The sequence below is a fragment of the Pongo pygmaeus genome, chromosome 1 (genome assembly GCF_028885625.2).
Source record: "Pongo pygmaeus isolate AG05252 chromosome 1, NHGRI_mPonPyg2-v2.0_pri, whole genome shotgun sequence".
In the NCBI taxonomy this organism is placed as follows: domain Eukaryota; kingdom Metazoa; phylum Chordata; class Mammalia; order Primates; family Hominidae; genus Pongo; species Pongo pygmaeus.
In genome coordinates this window covers 179,376,369-179,394,103 of record NC_072373.2, presented here as the reverse complement: position 1 = coordinate 179,394,103, position 17,735 = coordinate 179,376,369, and positions in this window count along the sequence as shown.

Below are 17,735 nucleotides of genomic sequence, written 5' to 3'. Positions count from 1 at the left end.
TACTATTTAGTGTGTTTTCATTTCAATTTGAAGAAGTAACTCTTTTAAACATTTCTTTTATGGCTGGGCTAGTAGTGACAGACTCCCTTTGTTTTGTTTGTCTAAGGAAGACTTCATCACCCCTTCATTTTTAAAGGATAATCTTGCCAGATGTAGATTCATGGTAAGTAGTTTTTTTTTCCAGTTCTTTCAATATATCATCCCATTCTCTTCTTGCTTGCAACGTTTCTGATGAGAAAGCCACTGATAGTCTTATGGTGATTCCCTATATGTGATGCATTACTTTTCTCTTGCAGCTTTAAAATTCTTTCACTGTCCTTTATTTTAGACAATTTGATTAAAATGTACCTTGGTGTAGTCTTGAATTGACCCTCTTTGAAAACCTGTAAGGTTCATGAATCTGGATATCCATTTCCCTCTCAAAATTTGAGAAGTTTTCAGCCATTACTTCTTGATTTTATTTTATTATCATCATTATTATTATAATTTTTTGAGACAGAGTCTTGCTCTGTCACCCAGGCTGGAGTACAGTGGCACAATCTCAGTTCATTGCAACCTCTGCCTCCCAAGTTCAAGTCATTCTCCTGCCTCAGCCTCCCGAGTAGCTGGAATTACAGGCACCTGCCACCACACCTGGCTAATTTTTGTAGTTTAAGTAGAGACAAGGTTTCACCATGTTGGCCAAGCTGGTCTTTAACTCCTGACCTCAGGTGATCCACCTGCCTCGACCGCCCAAAGTGCTGGGATTACAGGCATGAGCCACCACACCTAACCCATTATTTCTTTAAAAAAGCTTTTGACCTCTTTCTCTTGCTTTTCTTCTTCTAGTACTCTCATTATGCATATATTGGTTTGCTTGATGGTGTCCCATAAGTCCTATAAACTTTCTTCACTCTTTTTCATTCTTTTTTCTCCTCTGACTGGATAATTTCAAATAACCTGTCTTCAAGGGCACAAATTCTTTCTTCTGCTCAATAAAGTCTATTTTTGAAGTTCTCTATTGGTTTTTAATATCATTCATTAGGTTTTTCAGTTCCAGAATTTCTTTGGTTTTTTTTTTTTTTTTTCTTTTTTTGAGTTGGAGTCTCATTCTGTCACCCAGGCTGGAGTGCAGTGGCATGACCTCAGCTCATTGCAACCTCCGCCTCCCGGGTTCAAGTGATTCTCCTGTCTCAGTCTCCTGAGTAGCTGGGATTACAGGTGCACACCACCATGCCCGGCTAATTTTTTGTATTTTAGTAGAGATGGGGTTTCACTGTGTTGCCCAGGCTGGTCTCAAACTCCTGAGCTCAGGCAATCTGCCTGCCTTGGCCTCCCAAAGTGCTAGGATTACAGGTGTGAGCCACCACTCCCAGCCTGGTTCTTTTTTATAAGTTCTATTTTCCTGTTGAACTTCTTGTATTGTTCATGTATTCTTTCTCTGTTTTCAGATGAAATCAGACATGTTCAAGGTGGTATGGCCATAGACTCTTTTTCTGTTTTCACTGAGTTGTCCAACTGTATTCTCCTATTGCATGCTGAACTTCTTTAAAAACAATTATTTCTAATTGTTTGGAAGGCAATTTGTAGATATCCATTTCTTTGGGGTTGGTTATTGAAAAATTATTGTGTTCCTTTGGTGGTGTCCTGTTTCTTTGATTTCGTGTGTGCGTATTTCTTGTAGCCTTGGGCTGTTTCTTTGCGTATTTCATGGAGAAGTAACTTCTAGAATATACGAACTGGCTTCATGGAGGAAGACTGTCACCTACAGGTTGGTGCAAGTGATAGCAGCAGTGGCCTGTCTGGTGTAGCCACTGTGAAGATGCTGGCTTCAGCAGGGGAAGCACAACTGGGGCTGCACACTCTGCTGAGCTATGGGGGCCGGGAACAGGTGGGAGCCCCACCTCCTAACAAGTCAGTGGAGCAGGAGCCACATGCTCCCAGGCACAGCTGCAGCTTCTCAGCTGTAGCCATGGACCCAGGCATCCCTGAGGTCTCAGGGGCCCAGGAAGCCCTTTGTTCCCACAGGCTTGAAAGTGCCTGCTCCCACTGCCTGGCCTCTCCCTGCTCCTGGCCCCCACTCTGGGGCACAGCAAAGTTGTGGCAGAGCCCAGGCACTGTTGTGACCCAGCTGGGTACCCACGCACTCAGGGCAGTGCTGACATGCCAGCCCCCTGCCATCTCAGGCCATCCAGACTTTGGGAACTGAAGAGCACAAGAGGGAGACCAAAGGGGTGCTGAGGGTGGCTCAGTGTGGGCCTGTAGGCAACCCTCAGCATGAACAGCCTGGGTGGTATGGACAACATGTTGATGGTGACAGGAGTCAGACAGGCTTCTGGGCAGAAAGGGGCAGGTTCCCAGTGAAACACAACCTTCAAGCCATGGATGGCATGAAGCCTGGGGGCTGGGCTGTCAGCTCCAGGTGGAGTCTGCGGCCTGGAGTGAGAACTTATGGTGCTTTTTCCAGGCCTGCCCATGGCCACCCATGGACCAATCAGCACACACTTCCTCCTTTCTGAGCCCATAAAAACTATGTTACCTAGCTAGACTCATACAGATGTCAGGACTACCAGTTGCAGGAAGGAGCTACCCACTTCAGGTCTCCTCTACTTGTCAGTATGACCTGCCCGTGAAAAAGAGCTACCCACTCTGGGTCTCCTCTCTGCTGAGAGTTGGACACTTGTTGGGACAACCTGTCTGTGGAAAGGAGCTACCTACTCTGGGTTTCCTCTCCCCTGAGAGCTGGACACTCATCTGGACAACCTGCCTGCAGCTAGGAGCTACCTTCTCTGGTTCTCCTCTCTGCTGAGGGCTGCACTCGTCAGGACTACCTGCCTGCATAAAGGAGCTATCCACTCCAGGTGTCCTCTCTGCTGAGAGCTGGACACTTGTTGGGATGACCTCCCTGCAGGTAGGAGCTGCCCATTCTGGTCTCCTCTCTGCTGAGGGATGCACTCATCAGGACTAACTGCCTGTGGAAAAGAGCTACCCACTCCAGGTCTCCTCTCCCCAGAGAGCTGGACACTTGTCAGGATGACCTGCCTGTGAAATGGAGCTACCCAATCTGGGGCTTCTCTCCACTGAGAGCTGAACTAGTTGGGATGACCTGCCTGTGGAAAGGAGCTACCAACTCCAGGTCTCCCAAGAGCTGTTCTGTCACTCTTTTGCTCAAGAAAGTTCCTTTCTGCCTTGCTCACCCTCCAGTTTTCTGCATACCTCATTCTTCCTGGACACAGGATAAGAACTCAGGACCTGTTGAATGGTGGGACTGAAAGAGCTATAACACAAACAGAGCTAAAATACCTGCCTCTGCCCCACTAGTCACACTGCAGGCAATGAGAAGGAGAGAAGATCTGCAGCCCTTCAGGGAGCCCAGATGCACAGGCTCCCCCAGCCAGGGCTGTGACACCTCTTTCGGGCTCTGTGGTTTCTAGTGTCTTGGAGCTTCCACGTGCCACCATGTTCCCCTTGTCCAGATGTGAGTGCCCACAGCAGAAGCCACTTATAGTGCATCTGATCCAGCCACAGGCTTGAACAGAGCCAGCACCTGTGGTGGCACCTGGAACTGCCCGCCCCACCACAGCAGCCAATGCTTGGCTGTGTGCAGCAGCCAGACTCCATGCTTACTTACTTGTGCACCCCTCTCCTCTCCATGCCTGGATCATCCTTTGAAGGTGCAGGAGCCAGGCCAGTAGCATGAGCTGAGCGCAGCCTGCCAGGCCGAGTGGGTGGAACAAGCCCAGCAGGCTTGAGCAAAACTCTGGCAAAGGCACCACTGGCCACAGAGGTTTCCAACTGGAAAAGTGACACCTGGAGGATACCATGACACAAGGATTCTGACTGATGGGTATGCAGCCCTTGGTACAACACTGAATATAAATGGCAAGAGTGAACGTCCTTGTCTTATTCCTGATCTTAGGTGGTACTATGGTTTGGATATGATTTGTTTGGCCCTGCCAAGTCTCATGTTGAAATCTGATCCCCAGTGTTAAAGATGGGGCCTGGTAGGAGGTGTTTGGGTTGTGGGGGTGGATCCTTCATGAATAGCTCTGTACCATTCTCATGAGAGTGAGTTCTCACTTTTAGTTTCCATGAGAACTGGTTGTTGAAAAGAGCCTGGTACCTCCTCTAGTCTCTCTCTTGCTTCCTCTCTCACCATATGATATGCATATACCAGCTCCTCTTCACTTTCTGCCATAAGTGGAATCAGCCTGGAGCCTTCACTAGAAGCAGATGCCAATGCCATGATTCTTGTGCAGCCTGCAGAACTGTGAGACAAATGAACCTCTTTTCTTCACAAATTACCCAGCCTCAGGTATGCCTTTATATTAATAGTAACACAGACTAAGATGGGAGAATTTTTTCAAGCCTTTCCCCACAAAGTGACATTAGCAGTGTGTTTTCATAGATGCCCTTTATCAGGCTGAGGAAGTTTCCTTCTATTCCAGGTTTCTTGTTTGTTTGTTTTTTTAATCATTAAAGTGTGTTGAATTTTCTCAAGTGCTTTTTCATATCTATGACATGACTGTTTGGCTTTTGTCCATTATTCTATTAATATGATATATGATAATGTATGCTGAGCCTGTATTCCTGGAAAAAATTCCACTTTGTCATGGTCCATAAATATTTTTATATGGAGCTGGAATCAGTCTGATAGTCTATATTCATAATAATAGTTTATATTCATAAAGTTACTGGAAAGAATTTGGCTGTTAATCTTATCAAGAATACCTCAGAGATGATGAGTTAATGAGTTGCTTCTGTCTTTCTGCTTTCAATATACTCTCTGTGCCCTTGGTTTTCCAGTTGGTTATGTTGTGTATAGGTGTGGATCTCTTTGCATTTATACTACAGTATAACCTTGAACAACATGAGGGGTTGGGGTGCCGACCCCACTGGTCAAACATCCACATATACATACCTGTGAGAAGAGGGTAGAAAAAAAATCCACATATAACTTTTGACTTCCCAAAAACTTAACTACCAATAGTCTACTATTGACCAGAAGTGTTACTGACAACATAAACAGCTGATTAACACTTTTTTTAATGTTGTAAGTATCATATACTGTATTTTTACCATTAAGCCAGCCAGAGAAAAGAAAATAATAAGGAAAATATATTTACTATTCATTAAGTGGGTAATCAGAAAGGAATTCATCCCCTCTGTTTTCACATTAAGTAGGCTAAAGAGGAGAAGGAAAAAGAGAGGTTGGTCTTGCTGTCTCAGGGATGGCAGAGGTGAGTAAAAGTTCCATGTAAGTGGACCTGAACAGCTCAAACCCATGTTGTTCAAGGGTCAACTATACTTGGAGTCTGTTGAGTTTCTTTGATGTATAGATTAATGTTTTTCATCAAACGTTGGGAGTTTTTGGCCATTATTTTGTCAAGCATATTTTTTGCTCCTTTTTCTCTCTTCTGAGACTACCATTATGCATATATTGGTATGCTTGATGGTATCCTATAGATCTGCAAGATTCTCTTCATTTTTGTTCATCTCTTTTTCTTTCTCTTTCTCAGACCAGATTTTCTCAATTCGTTTATCTTCAGGTTCACTGATTCTTTTTCAAATATGCTCTTGAAACCCTCTAGTGAATTTTTTTGTTTCAGTATTTTTTGACTCTAGAATTTCTATTTGGTTGTTTTATTTAAAAAGAAATTATTCAAATGTCTATCTCTTTATTGATATTCTCTCTTAAGTTTTGTATCATTTTCATACTCTCCTTTGGTTCTTTATACATAGTTTCCTTTAGTTCTTCAAACATTTAATATCGCTGATTTAACAACTTGGCCTTGTAAGTTTAGCATCAAGGCTTTCTGAGGGACAGTTTCTATTAGCTGCTTTTTTTTCCAATATACGGGCCCTACTTTGAGTCTCATAATTTCCTGTTGAAAATAGTCATTTTAAATAATATAATGTAACAACTATGGAAATCAGACTCTCTCCCGTCCCAGGGTTTATTAATATTGCTGGTTGTTTATTTGTTTTGTTTGTTGTTGTTGCTGTTTCTTAGTAACTTTCCTGGACTAATTCTATAAAGTCTCTATCCTTTTTCAAGTGTGGTCACTGAAGTATCTGCTCAGTTTGCTTAGTCATCAGCTAAGAATTGCAGAAATTTCCTCAAATGTCTCGAACCAATAAGTCTCCCAGGCTTTGCTAAGGGTTCCTGTGGGCACATTGGGGCAAACCTTTAACACTCAGGCAGGTAGTTCACATCTCTGCTTTAGCTGTAAATTCCTGCTTGTGCAGACTCAAGGTCAGTCAGAGGTAAGAGCTTAGGGCCTTCTCAAGTCTTTTCGGACCATGCCCATAGCTCAGGCATGTCCACAGTCCTGTGTATGTGAGTAGCCTTCAGAATTTCCAGGTAAATGTCAAAGCTTTTCAAAGCCTCCATATGGACATCTCATTCCCCAGATTTCAAGTTCTTCAGTCACATTCTTGTTTGTTCCAAATGTTATTACCACCATAGGCAGCCCAATATTCATACATACATACATACATACATATATACGTGTGTGTATATATGTGTGTGTGTGTGTGCATGTAACCCTTGAACAACATGGGTTTGAGCTGTGCAGATCCACTTATACACAGATTTTCTTCCATCTCTGCCATCCCTGCAACAAGACCAACCCCACCTCTTTAGCATACCCAATGTGAGTAGGATAGAGAGCTTTCTAATGATCCACTTCCACCTAATGAATAGTGAATACTTTTTATCTTCCTTATTATTTTCTTAATAACATTTTCTTTTCTCTAGCTTGCTTAATTACTATACAGTATATAATACATGTAACACAAAATGTGTGTTAACTGACTATGTCATCGACAAGGCTTCAGGTCAAAAGCTACTAGTGGTTAAGTTTTAGAGTGTCAAATCAGGTCAAAAGCTATTAGTGGTTAAGTTTTTAGAGTGTCAAAACTTATATGTGACCAGGCACAGTGGCTCATGCCTATTATCCCAGCACTTTGGGAGGCTGAGGTGGGCAGATTGCTTGAGTCCAGAAGTTCAAGACCAGCCTGGGCAACATGGCTGGACCCTATCTCTACAAAAAATACAAAAATTAGCCAGGTGTGGTGGTATACGTCTGTGATCCCAGCTACTCGGGAGGCTGACGTAGGAGGATCACTTGAGCCTGGGAGGTCAAGGCTGCAGTGAGCCGTGATCATGCACTGCACTCCAGTTTCCTCAGCGACAGAGCGAGATCCCGTCTCTTAAAAAAAAAAAGCTATATGTGGATTTCAACTGCATGGGGTCAGTGTCCCTAATCCCCATGGTGTTCAAGGGTCAACTGTATATAGATAGATACATGGACACAGAGACACACACACACACACACACACACACACACACACACACACACACACACAGAACAAAAACTGAGAGACTTTCCAAGGAGGAAAAGGCAATCCTACCAAGCATGGTGGGAAATTTTGTTTATTGTTTTTTATTGTAAAATAAAACACAGATAAAGAGTAACATATAAATGTGTAGCTTAATGAATTACTAGAAAATGACACCCTTAAAACTATGTCAGAGGAGCATGCAATTCATTGTGTTTCTCTGAATCCTCTATTTCTTGCAAGTTGACAGCTAAACCCAGAGGTTTGAACAGACTCAGGGTCATTCACTTTGGCCAAACCATATAGCGTTGTGGTCTTTCATTAAGAGGCACATCATGTCTGGTTGTGATGTGAACAATTATTGCTGTTGAATACTTATAGCCATTAATTTACTGGGACTTTCAAAGTGGTGGTATTCTAATTCTAACATTTCTTTTTCTTTCTTTTTTTCTTTTTTTTGAGACAGAGTCTCACTCTGTCACCCAGGTTTAGATGCAGTAGTGTGATCTTGGTTCATTGCAACCTCTGCCTCCCAGGTTCAAGCAGTTCTCCTGCCTCAGCCTCCCGAGTAGCTGGGACTACAGGCCTGTGCCAACACGTCCAGCTAATGTTTTTGTATTTTTAGTAGAGACGGGGTTTCACCATGTTGGTCAGGCTGGTCTCGAACTCCTGATCTCAACTGATCCACTCACCTTGGCCTCCCAAAGTGCTGAGATTACAGGCGTGAGCCACTGCACCCAGCCTTCTAATGCTAACATTTCTATTTCATTAGTTGAAATACTTCAGTAAAGTGATGCTTCTCTTCACCTATTATTTGGTTATCCAATGGTATAGTTCACATAGGAAAGGCAGGATAATTTTTTTTTTTTAGATGGAGTCTCGCTCTGTCGCCTAGGCTGGAGTGTAGTGGCATAGTCTCAGCTCACTGCAACCTCCACCTCCTAGGTTCAAGCGATTCTCCTGCCTCAGCCTCCTGAGTTACTAGGATTATAGGTGCGTGCCATCACACCCAGCTAATTTTTGTATTTTTAATAGTGACATGGTTTCACCATGTTGGCCAGGCTGGTCTTGAACTCCTGACCTCAGGTGATCCAGCTGCCTTGGCCTCCCAAAGTGCTGGGATTACATTCATGAGCCACTGCACCCAGCTTGGGAAAGGCAGGATAAATTTTTGATCTTTCCCTTTATTGGTTTTCAAGGTAACACATTTGTTTCCTATTATTTTCTAATTGTGAGCAATTTTTTTTATCATTATGAACTCATGGATTTGATGAGTTTCACTCTATTGTGATTATGATCCTTATTGAGGCTAAATTTGTCTCATATCTGGAGTGGGAACCACTTCAAGTTTGGGTCTGTGTCCTTTTGATTTAATCCTAGTGTATTAATTGGTTTTCATGCTGCTGATAAAGACATACCTGAGACTGGTCAATTTACAAAATAAAGAGGTTTAATTGTACTTACAGTTCCGCATGGCTGGGGAAGCCTCACAATCATTGTGGAAAGCAAGGAGGATCAAGTCCTGTCTTATGTGGATGGCAGCAGGCAAAGAGAGCTTGTGGAGGGAAATTCCCACTTTTAAAACTATCAGTTCTAGTGACACTCATTCACCATCAAAAGAACAGCACAGGAAAGACCCACCCCCATAATTCAATCATATCCCACTGGGTCCCTCCCACACGCATGGGAATTATGGGAGCTACAAGATGAAATTTGGGTGGGGACACAGAGCCAAACCATATCATTCTGCCCCTGGCCCCTCCCAAATCTCATATCTTCACATTTCAAAACCAATCATGCCTTTCCAACAGTCCCCCAAAGTCTCAACTCATTTCAGCATTAATTCAAAAGTCCACAGTCCAAAGTCTCATGTGAGACAAGGCAAGTTTCTTCTGCCTATGAGCCTGCAAAATCAAAAGCAAGTTAGTTACTTCCTAGATACAATGGGAGTACAGGCATTGGGTAAATACAGCCGATCCAAGTGGGAGAAATTGGCCAAAACAAAGGGGCTACAGGGCCCATGCAAGTCTGAAATCCAGCAGGGCAGTCAAATCTTAAGGCTCTAAAATGATCTCCTTTGACTCCATGTCTCACATCCAGGTCAAGCTGATGCAAGAGGTGGGTTCCTATGGTTTTGGGCAGCTCCACCCCTGTGACTTTGCAGGGTACAGCCTCACCCAGCCCAGCTTTCATGGGCTGGCGTTGAGTGTCTGCAGCTTTTCCAGGCACATGGTGCAAGCTGTCGGTGGATCTACCATTCTGGGGTCTAGAGGATGGTGGCCCTCTTCTCACAGCTCCACTAGGCAGTACCCCAGTAGGGACTTTGTGTGGGGGCTCTGACCCCACAGTTTCCTTTCACACTGCCCTAGCAGAAGATCTCCATGAGAGCCCCACCCCTGCAGCAAACTTCTGCCTGGGCATCCAGGTGTTTCCATACAGCTGCTGAAATCTAGGTGGAGGTTCCCAAACTTCAATTCTTGACTTCTGTGCACCTGCAGGCTCAACGCCATGTAGAAGCTGCCAATGCTTGGGACTTGCACCATCTGAAGCCACAACCCAAGCCCTACATTGGCCACTTTCAGCCATAGCTGGAGTGGCTGGGACACAGGGCACCAAGTCCCTAGGGTGCACACAGCTTGGGGACCCTGGGCCCGGTCCACAAAACCACTTTTTCCTTCTAAGCCTCCAGGCCTGCCATGGGAGGGGCTGCCATGAAGACCTCTGACATGCCCTGCAGACATTTTCCCCATGGTTTTGGGGATTAACATTTGTCTCCTCACTACTTATGCAAATTTCTGTAGCTGCCTTAAATTTCTCCTCAGAAAATGGGATTGTCTTTTCTATGACATTGTCAGGCTGCAAATTTTTCAGACATTTATGCTGTTTCCCTTTTAAAACTGAATGCTTTTAACAGCACCCAAGTCACCTTTTGAATGCTTTGCTGCTTAGAAATTTCTTCCACCAGATACCCTAAATCATCTCTCTCAAGTTCAAAGTTCCACAAGTCTCTAGGACATGGGCAAAATGCCACCAGTCTCTTTGCTAAAACATAACAAGGGTCACCTTTGCTTCAGTTCCCAACAAGTTCCTCATATCTATCTGAGACCACCTCAGCCTGGACCTTATTGTCCATATCACTATCCGCATTTGGGGCAAAGCCATTCAAAAAGTTCCAAACTTTCCCACATTTTCCTGTCTTCTTCTGAGCCCTCCAAACTGTTCCAATCTCTGCCTGTTACCCAGTTCCAAAGTTGCTTCCATATTTTCAGGTGTCTTTTCAGCCATACCCCTCTCTTGGTACCAATTTACTGTATTAGTCAGTTTTCATACTGCTGATAAAGACATACCCAAGACTGGTCAATTTACAAAATAAAGAGGTTTAATTGGACTTACAGTCCCAAGTGGTTGGGGGAGCCTCACAATCATGGTGGAAGGCAAGGAGAGGCAAGTCCCATCTCACGTGGATGGCAGCAGGCAAAGAGAGCTTGTGCAGGAAAATTCCCATTTTTAAAACCATCAGATCTAGTGAGACTCATTCACTATCACAAGAACAGTGCAGGAAAGACCCACCCCCAAAATTCAGTCACCTCCCACCAGGGTCCCTCCCACAACATGTGGGAATTATGGGAGCTACCTACAAGATATAGGCATAGGCAAACCTCTAGGGATAGTTCAATCATGCCAAGCTCAATACCTGTAGTAGCCAAGATGCCACCACTCCTAGGCCCAAAGAGACAAGGAAAGGGGGGTTATAATTTGAAAAGGAATAATTTTGTAAATTTAGCTATCTTGAGAGGAATAGCCTTTTGTCAAGAGATACAACCAGGTGACCTTGTAAGAAGAAATCCAGGGGAATAATTACCCTGACCTCAGCTTTATCCATTTCTCCAAGGTCTTGCTGGGGATCCTTCACTTGGATTACTCACTGCAATACCCTCCTAATTGGTGTCTATGCTTCTTCCACCGTTGTATTCCCAACACAGCAGCCAAACTTATCGTGTTAAAATAGAAGGCAGATGAGGTCACTCATTATTTCAATATTCTTCAATAGTTTCCATCTCAGAGTAAAAGTCAAAGTCCTTATTACAACCCACAAGACCCTTCATGATCTGAGTCTCCTTTCATTATCATTCCAACCTTACCTTAATATCTATGCCTCCCATATTCGGTTCCTGCCACACCTATGTCAAGTCTGCGCTTGGTATTTCATCCATTGGAATACATTTCCTACAAATCTCCGCTTGGCTCCTTTAGATACTGTCCTCCCTTGCCACAGGGAAGACTGCAACAGTCCCCACCATAGCCTTCCTACCCCCATTCCCTACTTTATTTTCTTTCTTTTTTTCTTTTTCTTTCTTTCTTTTTTCTTTTTTTTTTTTTTGAGATGGAATTTCACTCTGTTGCCCAGGCTGGAGTGCGGTGGCACAGTCTCACCTCATTGCAACCTCTGCCTCCCGGGTTCAAGCGATTCTCCTGCCTCAGCCTTCCGAGTTGCTGAGATTACAGGTGCGTAATGCCTGGCTAATTTTTTGTATTTTTAGTAAAGACAGCGTTTCTCCATGTTGGCCAGGCTAGTTTCAAACTCCTGACCTCAAGTGATCCACCCAACCTCGGCCTCCCAAAGTACTGGGATTACAGGCATGAGCCACCACACCTGGTCCCTACTTTCTTTCTCTTTGTTTCTTTTTTTTTTTTTTAGACGGAGTCTCGCTGTGTCGCCAGGCTAGAGTGCTGTGGCATGATCTCAGCTCACTGCAAACTCTGCCTCCCAGGTTCAAGTGATTCTCCTGCCTCAGCCTCCCAAGTAGCTGGGACTATAGGCACACGCCACCACACCCAGCTAATTTTTGTATTTTTAGTAGAGACGGGGTTTCACCATGTTGGCCAGGATTGTCTCGATCTCCCGACCTCATGATCTGCCAGCCTCAGCCTCCCAAAGTGCTGGGATTACAGGTGTGAGCCACCGCACCCAGCCCCTATTATTTTTCTATTCAACACTTACCAACTAATGTGCAAGATATTTTTCTGATTTATATTTATCTTTTTTTGCAGGGGGAAATAAACAAATTATTTATATTTATCTTATTGCCTGCATCTCCAATCAGGATGCAAACTCCATGAAAAAGGAACTTTTGTCTGATTGCTCCTATGCCTCACACAAAGTAAGAAATCAACAAATATTTGTTGGATCAATGAATGAAAGCCTACGATTTAAGAAGTAATAAGAAGCAATCTCCCTTTGATATCCGTTAAAAATGGCTCATGTATTTTCACCAGTTTGCATAATGTTTTTCTGAGCTGCTTACAGTTATAAATGCTAGCCTGGGCTTGCTAATTACAATTTAGAACTCTATCTATTCCACTAGATGGTGTCTGCTTTTCCTCTATGACATAAATGGGGCTAAATGAACTAGAGGCAAGACCAAAAATATATAGAAGAAGGACACAGGTTTGAGCTCTGGAATCAGATAGACCTGGATTTGCATCCCAAATACTCCACTTGAAAGTGTAGGTGACTTAACCTCTTTGTGCCTCCACTGTTGCAAAATCAATGTGAAATTAAAACCAGCCCAAATTTCCCATAAAACTGAAGCTTGAGAAATTTACATTTGTCTTATCTGAGTTTCTTTCTCAGGAAACCACTATCAGGCCTCCCAGATGGTAGCAGGGAGCTGAGGCTTTCCAGATCACCACACCTGAACAATGAGAGGCACCTGCTCCTTGTTGACCAACTCCTCTTCCTTGTCCCTCCTGTTTTCCTTCCCTGTTATATAAGCCCATAATTTTAGCCAGTTAAGGAGAGACAGATTTGATTATTACGTTGATGTCATCTGCAATAAAGTTTTCCTTCCTGGGCAATATTCCTTTTCTCAGTGATTGGCTTTCTATATGGAGAGCAATAAGACCTAGGCCGAACTCCTGGCATTTGGCAACAAAATAGTGGAAAGAGCATATTGGCTTAGGAATGTGAGTCTTGGATTCTAATCTAGCTGTGACTTTGGGCAAGTTATTTAATTTATTGCACATTCTCAAATTCCTCACCTATAGAATAAGGATAATATTTCCATTATGGGATTCTTCTAAAAGTGAACAACAAAGCACCTGACACAGAAGGTAATTGGTAAATGTTAATTTCTGTCACTAATATAGGGTAGTCATGACTTTTCTATCAAAGATAACTTTGTTCATTGGTAAGAAGACACTCACTCTAGAGGTATTTTTTCCCATGACTTCTATCCTTCTAAGGAGTCTAGGGTAATTGTGTTTCAATATGACTAATAACCCTATCACTAGACACTAAACCAGAAGCGTATTCCTATTAGTAAGATTTTACCCACAAATATACATTCCTAACAGAATGGAAAGTGATAGCAAGTACTGCCAGCTTACAACATTCCTTTTGCATACACTGTCTGTTTTCTATTACAGGTGGAATCCATTTTAATGAATACCATTTTAAACATCTGTTTCTACATAGTGAGGCTATTTTTGTGTTCTAACAGATGGGCTACAGGAACCTTGCTTTGTTGACTTGGCTAAAACAAATTCTAAAAAATGAAAGTTCTTTCTTCACAAATACTGTCCCTGCAGAAATAAGTTTTTTAAATAAAAGGTAATTATCCTTTGTAAATGTGATAACTTAGCCTAGGCTAGTTCCAAGAAAAGAGATAAAGGGCTGGGTTGGTGGATGGCAAAGTAGACTAGACAGCCAGAGACAATAAAAGATAAAAATGGAGCAAAGCCCTCAAGTAAGGTCTGTTAGAAAGTACTTAAGCCAGAACTCTACTTATAAACATAACCTCTCCTTCCACGGCCAGCTCACTCATATTACCTCCTCTACAAAGCCTTTCCAATTCCTGCTATACATATAACTCAGTTCTCTGTCTCCTGTACTTTCGATTGTTTAAATCTGGGTAGTGGCATTTATCAGTGTTTGTCTTGTACCTTTAAAGGTAATCGTTTTCTGCTCTTTCCCTTTCCCCCACCAAGACTGTGAGCTCAGAGCACTAGGACGAAGAATGATTCAACTTCCTATGTCCAATAACTAGCACAGAGCTTAATACTAATGGATGTTAATAAATGCTCATTGAATTTAACACCTATGAAGAAGTATTGCTGTGCTTGAATTGAGCATTCCTACCTAATTTGGTTGCTCCCTGAGACCAAGAACTATGTTTCATTTCCTTGGGATTTGGCACAAAGACTCAGTACCACATGTTGATTGAAAAAAATTAAATTACTATGCCAAAGTTAATATGCAAAGTCAAACTGTTTGACCTTTGTTTCACGACTTGGATGCACATATAAATCTACTACATGCTGCTGAATTAAATGCTAATAGTAAGTGACTCAACTACAGTGTATCCTGGGGAAACTCAGCCTAAAGCTCTTCACTGTAGCCACTGCCTAGAAGGAAGCGCAAAGGCGAAATTCTCCAAGACGAAGACTTGACACACCACCGGGTTTGGCGAGCTGCGGAGGCAGGTTACCTCAAAAAAACCTGAGCCTGGATCGGGGACTGTGGCAATTGACTTGAAGGAGACCACTGGGAGCACAGTGGGAGGCTTGGTCCCCTTCCATCAAGTTACATCCAACCAGGGCCTGGCGCCAACTTCAGCTAACCATTCCAAAAGAGGCGACAGCTTCTGACCCCCGAGCCCCAGGCTTCCTGCCTTCAAGTCCTGGCTTTCCAGAGACTCTAGCTTCCAGGCCTGGCCCAGTTTTGGGCGGGAGGCTCTGGCTTCCAGCCAGTAGCAGAGGCACCGCCCAGTTGCGAAAGCTCTGGGCACGCGCGTCACCTCTAGGTTCATGAGTTGGCCTGATTGGTCTTCCCACTCCTCACTCGTCCTCAGTCCTCACTTTCCATTACTGCCACCCAGCAAGCTTCAAACGTACTGGGGGGAAAAATGGCCCCCGCTCCTTTTGCTCCTATGGGGGTTGGTGGCCTACGTGGAGTCTCCTATAAGCAGGTCTGAGTTAGCAACATGGCACCAATTTTCACTCGTTTTCTCTTGCTCCCATTCCTTGGCATCCACTGGGCTTTGGGGGTTTGGAGTCAATGGCTTTCCTCTCTCTGTTCTAGAGTCACTTGAAGAGTCTGTGCTCTAGTTGACGCCTGCGGCTTGCAATAAAGGATCCCTTGTACTGATTGCAAGGGAAAGGCTCAAATCTTTTTAAAAGAAGAAAGTGTTAACTCTAAAACTAAGAAAAGTTGCCTTATTCTCGCCCTTCCAAAATGGTCTTTGGAATAATGACATAATCCTCATTCTCCACTTCCTTATATCTGAACACTTTCTGGAAAGAAACTTATTTCCCACCACATGCTAATTAAGGTAGAAGTCAAGAGCCTCTCCTTTAGGGATGACCTCATTTTTGCAGGGTAATGGTAATGAAATGTACTAGGGGTAAAAACTAATATCAAGGCTAACTTATTCCAAAATTAAGATTTGCTGAAACTTAACATATGAAACATAAGCATAGAACATGATAAAAGCAACCAATTCTGCTTGAATATATTTTCTGTTAATATAATCCATCAAATGTTTTTCAAAATGAGATCCATCTTATTCACTGTCAAAAATGATGTGTGTTTAAAGTTAGTATTTCACTTTTGAATTTCTGTAGCCCCACCCTCTGAGTTTATGCCACATATGAATATAATTGCCAGCCTATGTAACATGCCTAATGAATTGGAAAAAGAATGTTCAAAACAAGTTAAAAGGTAGTATAAATATAATGGAGTGTGGGCTGTGTGGACACATGAATCTAAGCTATTTATTCGCTGTATGTCACTTTAAGCAATTTATTTGTCTTAAATTGGGCTCCCGCACAACTATGGCCCTAAGACAAGAATTAGGATACAGAGAACTTTATTTGGGAAGCTTGGTAAGGAAGTGAGACTGGTAAGAGAGGAAAGCCAATAAAAATTGTGTCAATAAATAAGGTTTCTACTGAGGGCAACTGGAACTCAATTCTACTGGAGACCCTCTGAAAGACTATATAAAACAGAACTCAGAATTATTCCACGGAGGGACAAGAAAACTGGGATATACCAATTCCCTTCTCTCAGTGGTTGAGGGTTACTCCTGGGAATGTAATTCTCTGGTACTTCTCTTGGCAGCCTTCCCTTGAGCAGCATGCTCTTGCTGCCAGAAAGATAAGTAGTTGAGATTTGAAGCCATTGGCATGAGATGCATGGGAACTCCCATTGGAGCTGCAGGTGGCCTTAATGCTGGGCAAGAGGATGTGGGCAGGGTATTGATTATGTCCGTATTCATTCACTTTGTTTCTGTGTAAACTGGAGATAATAATTACCCACCTCATAGAATGATGTTAAGTCTCTGGCCCATAAAAATACTAAAAAATTATTTAAATATGTTAATATAATGTGTATATAATAGGCACTTCTTTTTAAATTTTTTGGCATACATTAATATTTGATTGTGGTGCCACTCTATTTGTGGCACACATTCCTGTTTTCTGTAGTCTACTTCTATTCAGGATTCTTAACTATTACTTTACCTGGAATATGTTTCTAACCTGTATTCCTTAACACCCTGCTTTTTCCCCCTAGAATTATTTATGCATCCCCACTGGACCATGAAGAGAATGAAGACAGTGTAATTTATCCTTCAACAAATGTATGAAACACTTCAACAAACCAAGGAATATAAAGATTAAAAAGAAAGTCCGCAGACGGTCACAGCCAGTCCCAGTGTTTCCTGCCTGTAATCCCAGCACTTTGGCAGGCCAAGTTAGGCAGATGGTTTGAGATCAGGAGACCAGGCTGGGAAACATGGTGAAATCCTGTCTCAAAAAAAAAAAAAAAAAAAAAAAAAAAAAAAAAAAAGCCCTCACTCTCAGGGTATTCACAATTCAGGCTCGATATAAACCAAAAATTAAACATAAATACATGATGGTACTCTGATAAAGGTAAGAAGCAAATAGGAGTTAACTGATCCTGTCTATGAGAATCAGAGAAAACTTCAGGAGGAGATGGTACCTAAGAGATGGTACCTAAGCATAGGGTCAATGAATAAGTAGAATTTAGTCCAGAAGAATACAGATCAGACTGTTAACAGTGGTTATCTGTGGAGAGAGAAGTGTAAGTGTGTGTGTGTGTGTGTGTGTGTGTGTGTGTAGTTTCGAGAGGGGAGACCAAGATGAAGGAATACTTACCTTTTTACTACGTGTATTTTTGTGTTGTGTGAATGTTTTAGTAAGAATGTGTAATTATCAGTTGTTTGTATAGTTTAAAAAAAGAACATTAGCTTGAAGGTCTAATATATGCCAGCCCCTGTGGTAAATGCTCTGTATACATTATTGCATTTAACTCTAACAATCAACATTATACATATACCAAGAGAGGCTAAACATCTTGCTCAGTTCTCACAGCTGGTAAATAATAGAAC